Source organism: Stegodyphus dumicola, chromosome 1 (genome assembly GCF_044657685.1).
Source record: "Stegodyphus dumicola isolate Sdum_Otavi_A_Nest chromosome 1, ASM4465768v1".
NCBI classification, from domain to species: Eukaryota; Metazoa; Arthropoda; class Arachnida; order Araneae; family Eresidae; genus Stegodyphus; species Stegodyphus dumicola.
In genome coordinates this window covers 207,746,159-207,760,924 of record NC_140768.1, presented here as the reverse complement: position 1 = coordinate 207,760,924, position 14,766 = coordinate 207,746,159, and positions in this window count along the sequence as shown.

Sequence of the window (14,766 nt, the reverse complement as noted above, 5' to 3'; positions counted from 1 at the left end):
TATTTAACTCACTCTGGGGGAAAGGACCAAGAAGATCTATGCCTAAAATTTCATTCGGAAATGTAGCGCGAATGCTATTTAAGTACCCGGCCGGGCTGTAATTAATATCATTTATTAACTGACATTGATTGCAGGACCTGACATACGCAGTTACTATTTTGTATAATTGCGGGAAATATACCGCCTCGCGTACTTTTTTTAAAGTTTTTCTGACCCCTAAATGACCCGCTGTTTTCGCGTCGTGTAATTCCTTCAAAATGCTAAATCGAAGCGAGGCTGGGATGACTGGTTTGTACTCGAGATTTTCGTTTGTTGTTTTCGTATAAAATAATAAATTATCTATTATTTCATAGTTTTCTGCTCTATTTCTTATCGCATCAATATCTGTGTGCTCAAAGCTTTCGGGGTCTTTCAAATATGCATAGATACTTCCAAATTCAGGATCAGCTTTCAGTTCAGCGATAATTGTTTCTCTAGAATCTAAAATTTTAGAAGTCAACACAGCGCATTTGAGTTCATTCCCTTCATCGTCCGGTTTTATTCGAGATAGTGCGTCAGCTACATTATTTTCTTTACCTGGTTTATATTTGATTATGAGATTATATTCTTGGAGTTTTAAAGCCCATCTTATTAACCTGGGCGTTAGGTTTTTCCCCGAGTAAATTCTACCAACAGCCGCATGATCCGAAAAGACTGTTACTGGCGCTTTGCCGAAATAAACTCGAAATTTGTGTACAGCCATTAATACGGCTAATGTTTCTCTCTCTGTAGCTGTATAATTCCTTTGTGTATGATTCAACGCCAAAGGATGGCTATTTTGCATAAGAACCGCACCCACAGCATAGTCCGACGCATCTGCTGCAATTTCCAGGTTTTCGTCCCCCTCGGGGAATTTCAAAACAGGAGCATTGATAAGCGCTTCTTTTAACCTTTCGAAAGCGGTATTTGCTTCCGCTGTCCACGTGAATTTACTTTTCTTTCTTTTAATTACTAACAAGGGTTCAACAATATTAGCAAAATCTTTTATGAATGACCGATAATAAGAACATAACCCAAGCAAAGAAGAAAGTTTCTTGGCGGTGTTGGGAGGTGGGAAATTCTTGATTGCTTTTATTTTTGAATCTTGAGTTTCTGTACCCTTTTGCGAAATTTTATAACCCAGATATTTAAGTTCTTTAGTTGCGAACTTGCATTTTGAGGCGTTAATTGTAAGACCGACCTCTTTTAATAATTTAAAAACTTCTTCTAGATCTTTAATGTTGTTCCAACGTACTACTCGTTATAATTATATCATCTAGATAGATTAAAGTCGATTTTCCTAGGTCAGGCTTTGGAACAATGTCCATAGCTCTCTGGAATGTTGACGGGGCCCCACACAACCCAAAGGGCATGCGTAAAAATGCATAAGTGCCCGATTTTGTTATAAACGCGGTTTTATGTATGTCTTCGGGTCTCTTAGCTATTTGATAGTAGCCAGACGTTAAGTCCAAAGTAGTCATGTATCTTGTAGATTTAATCTTTTTAATAATTTCCTCTATAACCGGCAAAGGGTAAACTGGGAATTTAGTAACACTATTAAGTTTTCTGTAATCGATAGCAAACCTCCAAGCCCTTTTATCCGAAGGAGGAAACTCGTTCTTTTTCCTACATAGTACGACTGGACTCACGTACTCACTATTTATGGGCGTTATTACTTTGTTCTTTAACATTTCCTGAATATGTACTTCTATGATTAGGTCTTTCTGTTTATCATAGCGATAAGGTTTAGTCCTACAGGGTTTGTCGACAGTTAATTGTATCTCATGCGTACTATTTGACAGCTGCCAGGCCGTTCTGAAAACAAGTTTGAAAAAGTACTCACCACTTGCTGGATGGCTTGACTTTCATGGTCATTCAAATGGCTAAGGTCAACTTGCGGTTGTTCCACTGATTTAACCACCCTCCGGTCCATCTCCAGCACAATAGAACTGTCCTGAAAATTCAATTTGGCCCTCGCGGCCCTTAAAAACTCCATACCTAAAATAAGTGGATTTTGCAAATTTTTTACTACAAAAATTAATACTTTGAGGCTTTCATCTTTTACCTGTATGTTTAATGATAACTTCCCGATGCATTGACAGGTTTTTCCTTGCGCCGCTATAATTTCTGTGTTTCTGTTTTTAAATAATCGTAACCTATAAAAATTCTTCTTGAAAAATGTATCACTCATAAAATTACCTTCTGCTCCTGTATCGATGAGGGCTTCTACTGGTACATCGCCAACCAGGACTTGTATAATTGGTAGATGTGAGTTCTTTACGATGACCGTATTTAAGTGTCTCTTTGAGGGTTTTTTCAACTTCCGGGGTCTGGACCCTCGCTTTCACAGGCCCCTCTACTCGTTTAAAGCTTTCCTTTCAACTTCTGCCTTCTGGGTACGCGGACGTTTTTTTCAAATTTCCTTTTTGGGCCTTGACCTTCGAGGTTCGATGAGTTAGCTTGATAGCTCTTTCCCCCATAAGAGCGGTTTGCATTTCTGGTCTGCTCATTTGAAGATTGCCTTCGGATACTTTGAGAATACGATGGCCCTCTAGCTTTTTCCGCTATTCTGCGATTTTGAAACTTGACCGCCAATTCGAAGAGCTCCTGCAATGTGATTGGGTTTCTAATTTCAAAGTAATCTTGAACAGCAGGTAGTAATCTTGATAAAATTATTTCAATAATCTCCGCGACGGGTTTCTTCCCATACAGCATATCCGTCAGCTTAATTTTTCGCAGAATAAAGTCCGTCAACTCTTTTATATTCCGTTGATAAAAACTATATAGTTCGGCTTCTAGCCTTGCTCGATCTTTCACTATGGGGAAGGCCTTTAATAACGATTTTTTGAAATTTTCAAATGTATATGTCTGGCCTCCGAATTCACCTAATAAAAATTTGCCTAATTTCTTCCACCATAGCGCGGCTTGTCCTCTTAGTGCAGATGTGGCGATGGCAACTTTTTGTCTTTCAGGTACAGGGTAGAGCTGAAAGTGATTGTCGAGGCTTTCTAGAAATATCGCCACCGAATTTTTTCTGTCGAAATTGACGTTTGGCTTGATTGACGCTCTCAACGTCTGGACCAGGTATCCAAATACTTCCAATTGGCTTGCCATTTCTTGTTGTTGTTCCGCAGCTTCCATCCAATTTTCGGCCATTTCACTTCGACAAATGTTCGGGCGCCAATGTAAATTTGCGCGCTTCCAACCTGCACGCAACAAAGTGGTGACTGCTGAGAACTGGAAATTAGACAGAGTCTTGGGGAGGGTTTAATTCCCTTTTTATTCAACTTTAGAAATTACAAATGTGTGCTCTTGACGCTCACAAACTACGCCGCCCCGGCGGTAAATTAAAAATAAGAAACTGAAAAGAGATAATAACAAGTGACTAACTACGAGGCTCTCTAAACGTGACTAACCTCACCGCGTAGTAAAATACCGCTGATAATTCAGCAAACTCTGAATATTACGTTGAAAGATTAACAATTTGCCGAGGCAAGCACACAAAGCCGAAACGCGTGGTTCTTCAATTTCTAACTAGCCACATCCACACCCGTGAAGCAAGAAAGCACACTTTCGAACTCGTTTCCTTTCTATCTTACTCAGAATACTTCCGCTGATAATTAGAATCCTTGCGCGTTCTAGTAAAATTTACATACTCTGGCATCGGCAATTCCAGGGGAAAGCAAGGCTTGACAGGAAAGATAGTTTAAACTTAAAATAAATGTTAGTTAAAATAAATATAAACCCTACAAATTATATTTATATAATCCATATAAAAATTTTTTTTAAATATAATAATAAAATAATGTTGTTGTTGTTACAAATCTCACTTGTCTGACAATGCTCAGCATAAGCCCGTGACATTCAGCGTGACAAGGAGTCAAATGCGCCTGTCATTGGCAAGAGCCTTAAACACCATAAAGGTGGTGACAAACCGACTTTATCTCAGTTTCGCCCCTAATTTTGAAAAAGAGCACCTCGAGAGAACGGATGCGAGCACCTCTCTTCCCCTACCGTCGACCTCTCGAGAGAACTTTCGGCTCGCTATATATTTAGGATATCTCCATGCCGCGCAAACAACACACATTTGCAAACATCCATGCCTTCTCCAGGATTTGAATCTGGGCTATTCGGTACAGCATCAAAGTCATTAACAGCTATCCCGGTTGGGTGGCTAAAATAACGTAAATTTACTATATGTTACATGTAAAAATTTCAGCAGTTTTAATATTAACAGAATTCTGTTAATCACAGAATTACAAAAACAAAAAAGGACTTTTTTTCGGTGGAGAAATCAAAAGATAGCTCAGCTGGATTCATACCCACAGTCTGCTAGTTCATGCAAAATTTAACGCATTAATCATCGCCCAAGCGATCAAGGTAGCTAGTAGAGACTCAGTCTAGATGTTGAAAAATCCTTAATAATAAAAAATCGGAAATGTAACCAAATGCAAACAGATTATAAATTAAGCCTTCCTTGTTTGTCAGACTTTTCAGATGATAAGAATATAGTAAGTAATTCCTTTAATTATTGAAAACTATTCTACCATTTTAGTTAATCATATCTAATTAGAGCTAAAAATATGTCGCTCTATAGCTTATTATTCAAAAAATTAGCGGCATATATTATTTAAAAAGCAAAACCTGATTCAGTAACCATCATTTCGTTTTTCGAATACATGATTTTTTCACACGCAGTTTTATCGGCTGTCGACAAATACGTTCCCTGGAACACTGTACGCCGTCATCTGTATCAGTATGGATTCTGACGCAGGCACCGAAGACATGTATCTGAGGCGTCGGATATGTTTTTCCCTTTGTAGACGGAATGGTGCTATCGCCTTAAATGTCGAGAGATATTTATTTTCATATATTGAAGTTATAATTGAAGGGGATAACAAAAAACTCCTGCTGTCTACGGTTTGCTAAGTATAATTATAGCTCAATAGTAAAAAATAAAAATATTAAATACTAAGAACACGAGTTCTCGCTAGCGTTCTTCCTCAAGTAATAGAAGCCTGCTCCCTAATATAGTGGCTATCGTTGCTGTCTGCCATTTTGTTGGGCCGGAGTTCAAATTGCTGAAAGGCTTTTGCTGTTTGTGAGTGTATAGTGTCTTTGTGACATGGGGGCATTTAGTACACATGGCAAGCTGAAAATCCTCTCAAGTAGTTTGGTGGTAGCGGAACAGTGGTGGGAGTTTATTGAGAAAGTGGTTGTTCCTTGAGATTTAATCCTGGAAATTTATTGAGAGAGTGTGCGGAGGAAAGAGAATTTCTTGGCCGAAAATATTTTTTTTAAATACTGGAAGAGAAACACGCCAATGTAAAATTTAAAATTAAGAAAAATAGCAATTTTAGTTTGGTGCAAAGTTTGAAGAAAACGCTACGATTTCAAAGGCGATTAGACACAGGCTCTTCTTCTTGAGGAGTAAATGCTTTGCTGTTTACTGATTCCTGAAGAAAAATCTGATAATTTTTTTCGTCTTAAAGAAGAGAGGCCTGTGTCTGACCGTGCTCAAAATCGATAGAATTTTATTTAAAAACCTGCTCGAAAATAATATTGCCTTTTTGCCTAATTTAAAATTTTATATTGACGCGTTTTTGTTCCAGTTTGAAAAAACTCATTTATAAATATTTATTTTGCTTTTCTAAAAATATATTTATTTGATAAAATATATCCAATTGATATCATTTAGGAACATTTGTAATTAAAAAATAATTATTAGTTTTGTTAATGAAGAATATTTATAATAATTATTACTCATATTTTTTGTAATTAATAAAAAAGCGCTTCTAATACCATATTTTATATGTATCTCGGTGTAGAATAATTATTTGTATTAACTTTCCTATACTTTTTAGTAACATATTGCACTGCTTATAGATTATAAATACTATTTGTCTTATCCTACTTATTAATTTATCGTTTTTCACTGAGAGTTCAAAGGTAATTTTTAAAATGTCATTAAAAATTGTCAAAGAAAGATTTCCAAACAAAGATATGTTCTGCATCTTGTATGGTTACTCTTAGGGGAAAATTTCGAAAAAGTGTCGAAACAACAGAATACAGCAGTCCATACGCTTAGAAACTCAGAGTGGATATGTTAATTCACGAAAATGTTTCAGTGAAACGTTGCTTAATATTATCATTGTAAGTACCTTTGAAGGAAGTTTATAATTTGCAGTAGTTGTAATTAAATAGAATGCTAGTGGCATGCGAAGTTTTCATTAATTTACGCACTGTTTGACATTAAAATTTTAACTTTCGGTAGTTTAGCAGAATATAGGTTTATACCAAAAATAGTATTTTTATTCTCAGCGTGGTGTGTCTTAGCGAATGCTTTGATATGATTATTGTAATATGAGGGTTGAGATACTAGTACCGAAATGATATCCTTTATTTTTGTTTGACAGTTACGAAATTTTCAGTGCTTTCAGATAAAACCAATGCAACTATCGTTTAAAGGTGCCCCCCTCGAATTTTTAGAGGAGAGTAAAAGGGTGAAACGTTCAAATATTACCTGAAGAAGTGTACAACAATAGAAGAGGAAATTTATAATGGATTTAACTTGACAGCAAAAATAAATAGTTTTGATGCTGAATGTATGCATTCACACTTTAGTGAGAGTATATCTCAAGTAATGTGAGTAAACTTGATGCATCATTAAAAGAGGAAATGAGCTCATGTTTTGCGCATCAGAAGCGCTGATGGAACTGTGGTGCATAATACTAATACCTATGTTCCTAACAGTTGAGAAAATGCGCACAGAATTAAGAAATCATATTAAGTAAATTGTGATACTTTTAAGCAAATAGAGGCTCAGATGTTACTGTAAATATAGAAGATCTTTAGGTTTTAAGCACACGGTGAGCTGGTTATTTACTGATATTAAAGCTGCTGTTTTTAAAGGTAAAATAACAACGATATTGATGCAGACATTCGTCATAGCCAAAAAGGAAAACTGTTTGTCATTCAACCAAAGGATAAGCACCTTATAGGTAACAATACGAGTGTGTCGATCCTAATTTTGATGGAGGATATCCTAAGGAAGAAAATCAAGGAGTTTCGTACCTCTTCTATTCTATCTCTAACATCTGGAGAGGACTTTTCACTCAATGGATTTTAAGTGCGCCCATGCCGTAAACGTGCAAGCATCCATGCCTTCAACATGATTAAACCGTGAGACCAATGACATATAACCGATACTGCTTATTGAAAATCAGGTGCCCTGATCAGTTAGAGTGGCTAGCGATATCGGTTGCATATCATTGGCCGCGCGGTAGAATGATATGCAACCGATATCGCTAGCCACTCTACCGTAACTTAAAATCCGTCGAGTTAAATGTCCTTTGGAGAGGTTAAAGGTATAGGAAGAAGAGGTATAAAACTTCTGGTTTTTCTTCCCTAGGATATTCTCCATCAAACCTGAGGTAGAGATGGGTAGAGAAGTATTGTTACCTGCAATGTGTCCATACTTTCGGTCAACGACAGAGACTTTCTTCCTTTTGGCTATGACGAATTTTGGTCATGTCGTGGGACTGCCGCGTGGTCCAGACAATGTTCCAATCAGAAGGATAAGTAGCAGCAATAATAACTGAGAGTGCAGAATATTTTCTCAGAAAAGCGTTTAGTTTCGTATCATACTATACCAATCTTGTTAGCTAATAAGTGGCATATGTACTATGTAGTTTATATTAAGTTACCCATTTCAGTCAAATTTCAAATAATACAATTAATAGTATCTTTGAACAAGAAGAGGTATTTCTCCCCTCCCCCTTAGCGGATGACTCTTTTTTTTTTTTTTTTTTTAAATATTGGTAATACATTTACGCTTTTATTGAGGAATTTTTGCAAATACGGCCCCTGCCGTGAATTCCATTCCACGATTGTCAACTAAGGTCTTAGTTCCAGCTCATTTTTCACAGTTTTATACTAGTGTTGGTAGATGATGGAAAATTGCTCTCCTCCGAGCAATTCTGAAGCAGCCAATCGGAAGCGGGGATTTCCCGACCAACCTCACCGCTCTTCTTTTTACCGCCTATATCTATACATTTTGTTGTTTTCGATAAGGCTCATTATAAAACCTTCTTTGCTCTCCCCCTTTTTACTTTAATACTCTCTCTCTTTCTAGCTTCGCCACTTGTCAGCTGAGACTAATAGCGGCCTGGTTTCGAAGGGTTGCCGAAGGTTTCCAGTCTTTATGTCGCCAAAAGAGTTTGCCAAAAATCTGTATCATTTTCGAAATAAGGAAACTTTATTTTGTCATCGCGAGAAAAGTGCTTCAGGTGCATGGAACAATTCTAGGATTTGAAATAAAATTCTAAAAATTTACATTTTGGTTTTACAATGGGACGGATGACCAAACCGCGTTATAAAGTTGGCTGAATTTAAAAGTAAATAGTTCCACAATGTATAAATAAAGTATTATAGAATTTTGATTATCTGAGAAATAGTACTGAATAGTGGTTAGGTAACTCAAAGTACTGAATAACATGGAATTAGCGAATGTTGTTTACAGCCAGTAAAAAAAAAAAATATTTATTTTAAAACAACGTTATAAATGACAAATATCACCAATTCATACTGAAAGCTGTTTGTATTTTTTTTTATTTTTATTTTGATGCCTATGATAATAAAATTGTTCAAGAAATAAAATGAGGCTCATACATAAATGCATCACACATAAATTATGCAAAAAGCAATATACTCTACTGGGATGGATGTTAATGGGAACGCCGTACGTTTAGCAGGTATATAATTTGTTTCTTTTGTTATCGATCGCACTAATACTGAGAATCAAACCCGAGATCGTTAAATTGTGTAATGGGTGTACTGAAAGATACAACACAAGGACATGGAAGAATACTTTTATTCTTAAGGTTTAGTTAAAAAAGGAATTACGCAGGGGCGAGAAGACATGACGTTGTCGGACAAAACAAAATGACGAGGAGTTAATCATTCAAAATATTTTAGTTGGGGGTTTTATGGCTAAATTATAAGGTACTTCTCCCGCCTTCTTAGCATGCATTCGTAGTGTAGTGGTCAGCACGCTCGGCGCATATTCGAGAGGTCCGTGGTTCGACTCTCGGCGAGGGCGTTGCTCATTTTTCATGTCTCCTGCTTCGAAATAACCTAGTGTCTCTACAAAGTTATTAGGTTTTTTTAAAACTTTATTTTAATTTTTAATTTTCTGAATAGAAATTTTGAGAAGTTCCTGACATGGGCATGATTGAAATGTGAATAATACCCCTACCGGGGTCAAACCAGGACCTAACATTTCTAGTTGTATGTAATTAAAGTACTTTGGAGGAATATATCCTCAGTATATGCCAGAGAAGAGTTAAGAAAAGAATTTCTTTAACTCTTCATGAACTAAAACTATGAGAACAAGTTAACATATTTAACAAGTTTATTTTCTAGCATTGTTATCGAAAATACTAATAATAATTTCTAATACATTATGTTTTCGCACATAATTGGATAAAATAAAGTATAAGATAACTGAAGTCAGATAAATTAAATTACATTCACAGACTTAATAGGAAATTTTATTCAATAAACTATGCAAAAAAGAAGGCATAAACATAACTAGAAATTGGTGGAATCCTCGTGGCTGCATAAAGCAAAATTACGCTATGCATGCACCTTTTAAAAAGTTTATTTTTCCTGTTCTGTCCTTCATTTGATTGCATATTTTGAGTCCCAAATTACTGCTTCGAGGCAATCACAGCTCCTGACGCCTATTAATTTGAAGATGAGAGAGCTCTAATTATCCAGGCTTCAATTATTCTCAACTTCAGTTATTCAGATCTCTTCCTCTTCCTTTGAGGCCATTTAAAATTTAGTTTGCTATACACTTATTTACATGTATTAATTTTTTTATTGATTTAAATAACACAAAATGATTAAAATGTTGATTATGTACATTTAAAAAGTTTAAATAAATATGTATGGTACACCTATAAGTACACTAAGCATATTACACCCATTCTTCTCTTTTAGTTAAATAACATACGCCTGCATGTTATTTATCAAATATATAGCTCTTAAAATTAGTAGATAAATAATTTATTGTAAATAAGTAATAAAGGCAAAAATTTTGTAATAACTTGCAGAATAAGTCAATAATAAATATTGTAATAATTTACAATAATTTTCAGACTAAACAAAGTAATGCTTCCTTTATTCTATAAATTATTATTTAACTACAAATGCTTCTAAAAGCACATGCGCATCGTGCAAATATTATATCCTTTTTTCTCTTCACGTGAGAACTTTTTGTCTTTTAATAAATGACGTCAGTCCAGTCAATTAATTTTTGCTAGCTTTTATATGTCACGAAAATTTTAATTGCATGTTTGATTTTTTATTCAATGTATGTCTACCAGAAACGATCCGTTGGTTATACGATGAAGACTGAAAACGATGAGACTCGAAGTATACTTACGGTTGAGTAAAGAATTGGGAGTAGATATGGAGATACAATGCTTAAAAACGAAATCTTGTTACATAATGTTACCAAACATTTCACTTGCTTAAAACTCACAGGCAGAAAATTAGTGAGTTATTTAAATAAATAATACAAAATAAATTTCAAACTTTACAAATCTGTACAAAGACTTTTAGAATCTGGAGAAATAAATAAATAAAAAAAGAAATAAAAGGAAATAAAAAATTCTGAAAGCTTTCAGATTTTAATTACGTCCAAAGGGGCGTTTTTTTAACATTTTGTGTGTTACTTTTATTTATTAAATATCATGTTCTTCGCACTTAAAACATTTAATTCAGTTCAGCAGCAATATCGCAAAATAATTTTAAAATGAGCATATCTTTAGAATTTCCGATAGAGTCTCGCGCGGTGGAGATAATTTTTTCCCGTACAGTGTTGCCATTGTTCGCTTTGAAATCGTTGAGTTTGTTAATCAAAAATTTGTTGAAGTGTTACAAAATATGAAATAGATAATAAAACAAATTGCAAATTTTAAATTTGGGCTTCCACATGCCCATATTCTATGGAAGATTTCGTTATTCAAATTTTGATGGCTCTAGGTATTGTTGTTTTATAACAATGCGAGAAACATACATACATTCATGCAGATTCTTCATTATTTCTTTAAATATAATACAGGCGATAATATTTGGTGGCAACAATTCGAAAAATGAAACAACGCTTGTCGTGAATCGATGCAAAATGCCAAAACGAAATTAATAGACATTCTGGGCAAATCGCCCCTTTGGAATAATAATACTGTAATTAGAAAATTTCTGCTTCAGAGAGTTAATAAATTTATTTAAAAGTTAAAAAAATATATAAAAAAACTTAAAAAGTTGTTTTTGTTACTGTGACTAATCTCGTTTGTCTGATATCAGAGTAAGCGCACGAAATTCATCTTGCCAAGGAAGCAGCCTGCCGCTGGTCAGAGCCTTGGGCACCATACAGGTAAAAGTAAGATTTTGCTTAGTTCCATTCTGTTTTGAACTAGAGCACCCCGGGAAGGGGGACAGCTCCGAGGATATCCTACCACTCTTCCCCCACCAAGGGCCTCTCGGTAGGACTTTCGGCTCATCGCATATTTTGTTTGCCCTCACGCCACACATATATTATACATTTACAGTTATTCATGCCTTCTCCGGGATTCGAAACCGGGTCCTTCCGTGGGACAGTCAGAGTCACCTAACCGCTAACCCATCGGACGGCACTTAAAAAGTGAAATCGCAATCTGATTTTGGTGCACAGATATCAGTTTAACTTCTGAAATAGTTTTAAGATAAGCAGTTACGATATGTCAACCAGTTTAACAATTATTCCCCTCCAAGAAATTAAATGTATAGACCATAAAATCTTGCATTTGAAATGAGTTGTGTGAAGCCCCAGAGCCAAATAACAAGAAAAACATGCGTTTTATAATTTCATATGAAATTAACTCCACGTGGAGACTTGGAACCTTACTGAATGAAATAAATATTTAATTATTCAGAACGTAACAATGCATTAATTTTACTGAACGACTTGACCACGAGATTTGCAGTAAATAATTTCAACACTTTCTAGCTTGTCAAGATGCGAAATTCTCGAGCTATAAATTCCTCAAAGAACTGGAAAAGATAATAAAGACTTCAAAGAGGTTTCTTAACAAGTTCATACCTATATGCAAATTTCGAAAGATACTATATTTACTTTAAATTTATTATTGAAGTACTTGTGCATGATGAGGTGGGCGAGTGGTTAAGGCAATGGCCTCCTAATTCGTTGGGCTCTGCCCGTGTGGGTTCGAATCCCATCCTCGTCGATCCCTAAATTTCTAAGATTTTAGTCTTACTTTAACATTTAATTAAATTTAAATTAAAGGAATTTTTCGTTATTCTGTCAAATATTTCGGTGTACAGGAAAATTGATCCATTTTTGTCTTTCAAAGTATGCAGTAGATTCTCAATTATATGATATGACAGCTTCGGATAATCGATTTTCCTATTTCAACAAATAATTGTTTCAGATAAATCCTTTGTTCTTACACATTTTATTATTTAATTTAACAAAGCATAAATTTGATTACAAGTATTGAATAGTATATTTTGACTTAAATTACATTTTCCAAGCAAAAGAATAGGAAAAAGAATTTAATAGCCATAACAAAAGCCAATAATTATTGATTTTATATAATTTTACTTTCTTAAACAATCCATAATTAATTTTTATTGAAGTAAAAATCTTTTTTTTATTCTGGCTGATTAATTTGGATTTTTTTATTTGTTCCTTTAGGCCTTAGCCCATAGCATACAAGAAAAATGTCTGTTTCTTGTATGCTATCCGAGGAAAAAACAGAGGGGAAAAATGCAGTTAGGTACAGGTATAGCAATTGTATATCTGTATATAATGTATACTATATATATATATATACAGATTTTCGGATGTAATGGGTTTAAACAAGTTTTAACGAGTTTAAATAACCGACGCTTCAGATAATCGAGGTAGTATTGCATTCATTATTTTGTGAGTTAATGCTGTGTCTGATATTGATTTATTTAATAAGTGAAGGGTAGTTTATTAGTGTCCAGCTTTTCCATGTGAAAAACCATTAATTAATTAGTGCAAAAGGAAGGCCTTCTTCCTTCCATTATTTAAAACTTGACGCGTGAAGCACAAATTTAAAGTGTTTATATTTTGAGACTTTTTACTGAACTGTTTTCGGATGTTTTTTCGTCTTCGAAACAATCTTTGTCACAGAGAATATTATAAAAATTTTAATAATTTTATAGTCTTTTTTTAAACAAACGCTTGAATTAGCTCAAAATTAATTTCATACGTCATTTCAGGCCAGCGAGATATACAGTATATCGCACACCATTCACTCACCCTATAAAATATTTAATACTATATACTGGAGATTAAAAAAGGGTGTTTGTGGTTTTATTCATGGACAACGCCGTAGACGTTAGGGGAAGTCAGTATTGAACCCTGATTGTTCCTGAAATCACAGTTTACGAGATCGTGGATAACGGCTGCTCGAGTACTGCAAACAGACTATTCTCGCTCTGTGTCAGAACAGGAAGTTTGTGGGTGATGTGTTGGAGAAGAATCGACAGCACCCGTAAAGTGTCCGCAGACCTGGAAATGGTAACAGGTTTTCCTTTACACACTCAGTAGTTCATACAAGACGGACCCACCAACAAACTGCAAGTGTTAGTTTCGATTTCCTGTATGCGATAGTTAATGCGACTGTAATGTTATATCTGTCTCCTGTGAACGTTACAAAGGACAATGGCCTCCGCACTGCTCGTATGCAGTAATGTTATATCTGTCTCCTGAACGTTACAAAGGACAATGGCCTCCGCACTGCTCGTATATTAAGCCAAATGATTTCTTTTTAAAGTCTTTCTTTTTAATTAAGCCAAAGGATTTTTAAAAGCTAAGGTATTCGCAAGGAAGCCTGCAAGTGTAGCAGAACTTAAGTTTCTTATTGTGCATGGTGCCGTGTAATTGTAGAAGAAGTATACCGGAGAGTCGTAAGAAGTGCTTGCAATGATTCGCTTGCAAGAAGATGTGAAACAAAATGCTCGACACATTGAACACATTCTGCTCTAAACTCTCTTTCCTTGCCCGTACAGTTAACTATGCATTTCTTTCACAATATGTCGATGATAAATTTTAATAATTGTATAGTCGTTTTTAAATAAGAGATGGAATTATCTCAAAATTAATTTCATACGTCATTTCAGGCCAGCGAGATATACACGCCCACGAAATTCATCTTGCCAGTTCCTTATAATAATTATATTGCAGTTTATATAATAATATTCATAAAAATATCAGAAGAGTTATAATACTTAGTATAATTAACTTAGTTGAATATAAAAGTGTACAGATATATTTAATTTAACTACACAGAGGCTCGTATTTGTCTTTCTGGCTCAGGTGAAAAAATATCTGGGCACTTCTCTGCATTCCATCACAAAATCGTTTTATTTCAATCCCTTCTACCTGCCTTTACATTTTTGGGAGCACTTTGTATAACACAAACAATAAAGACGTCAGCGAGTCTTGAAAATGATGTCTTCCTTCTGCTTGAAAGACTTTCATAGTGCATCTCAGCGTGTTCTGTGAGACAGCACGTACTTCAGAGCTGATGACACTACAATTCGTCAATCATTCGAATGATCGAATGATCGAGAAAGCGATGTATTAAGACTTTTTCCTTCAGGTAACCGCAGAAGAAGGAAGTCGGAGTTTTCAAATCCGAAGGCAAG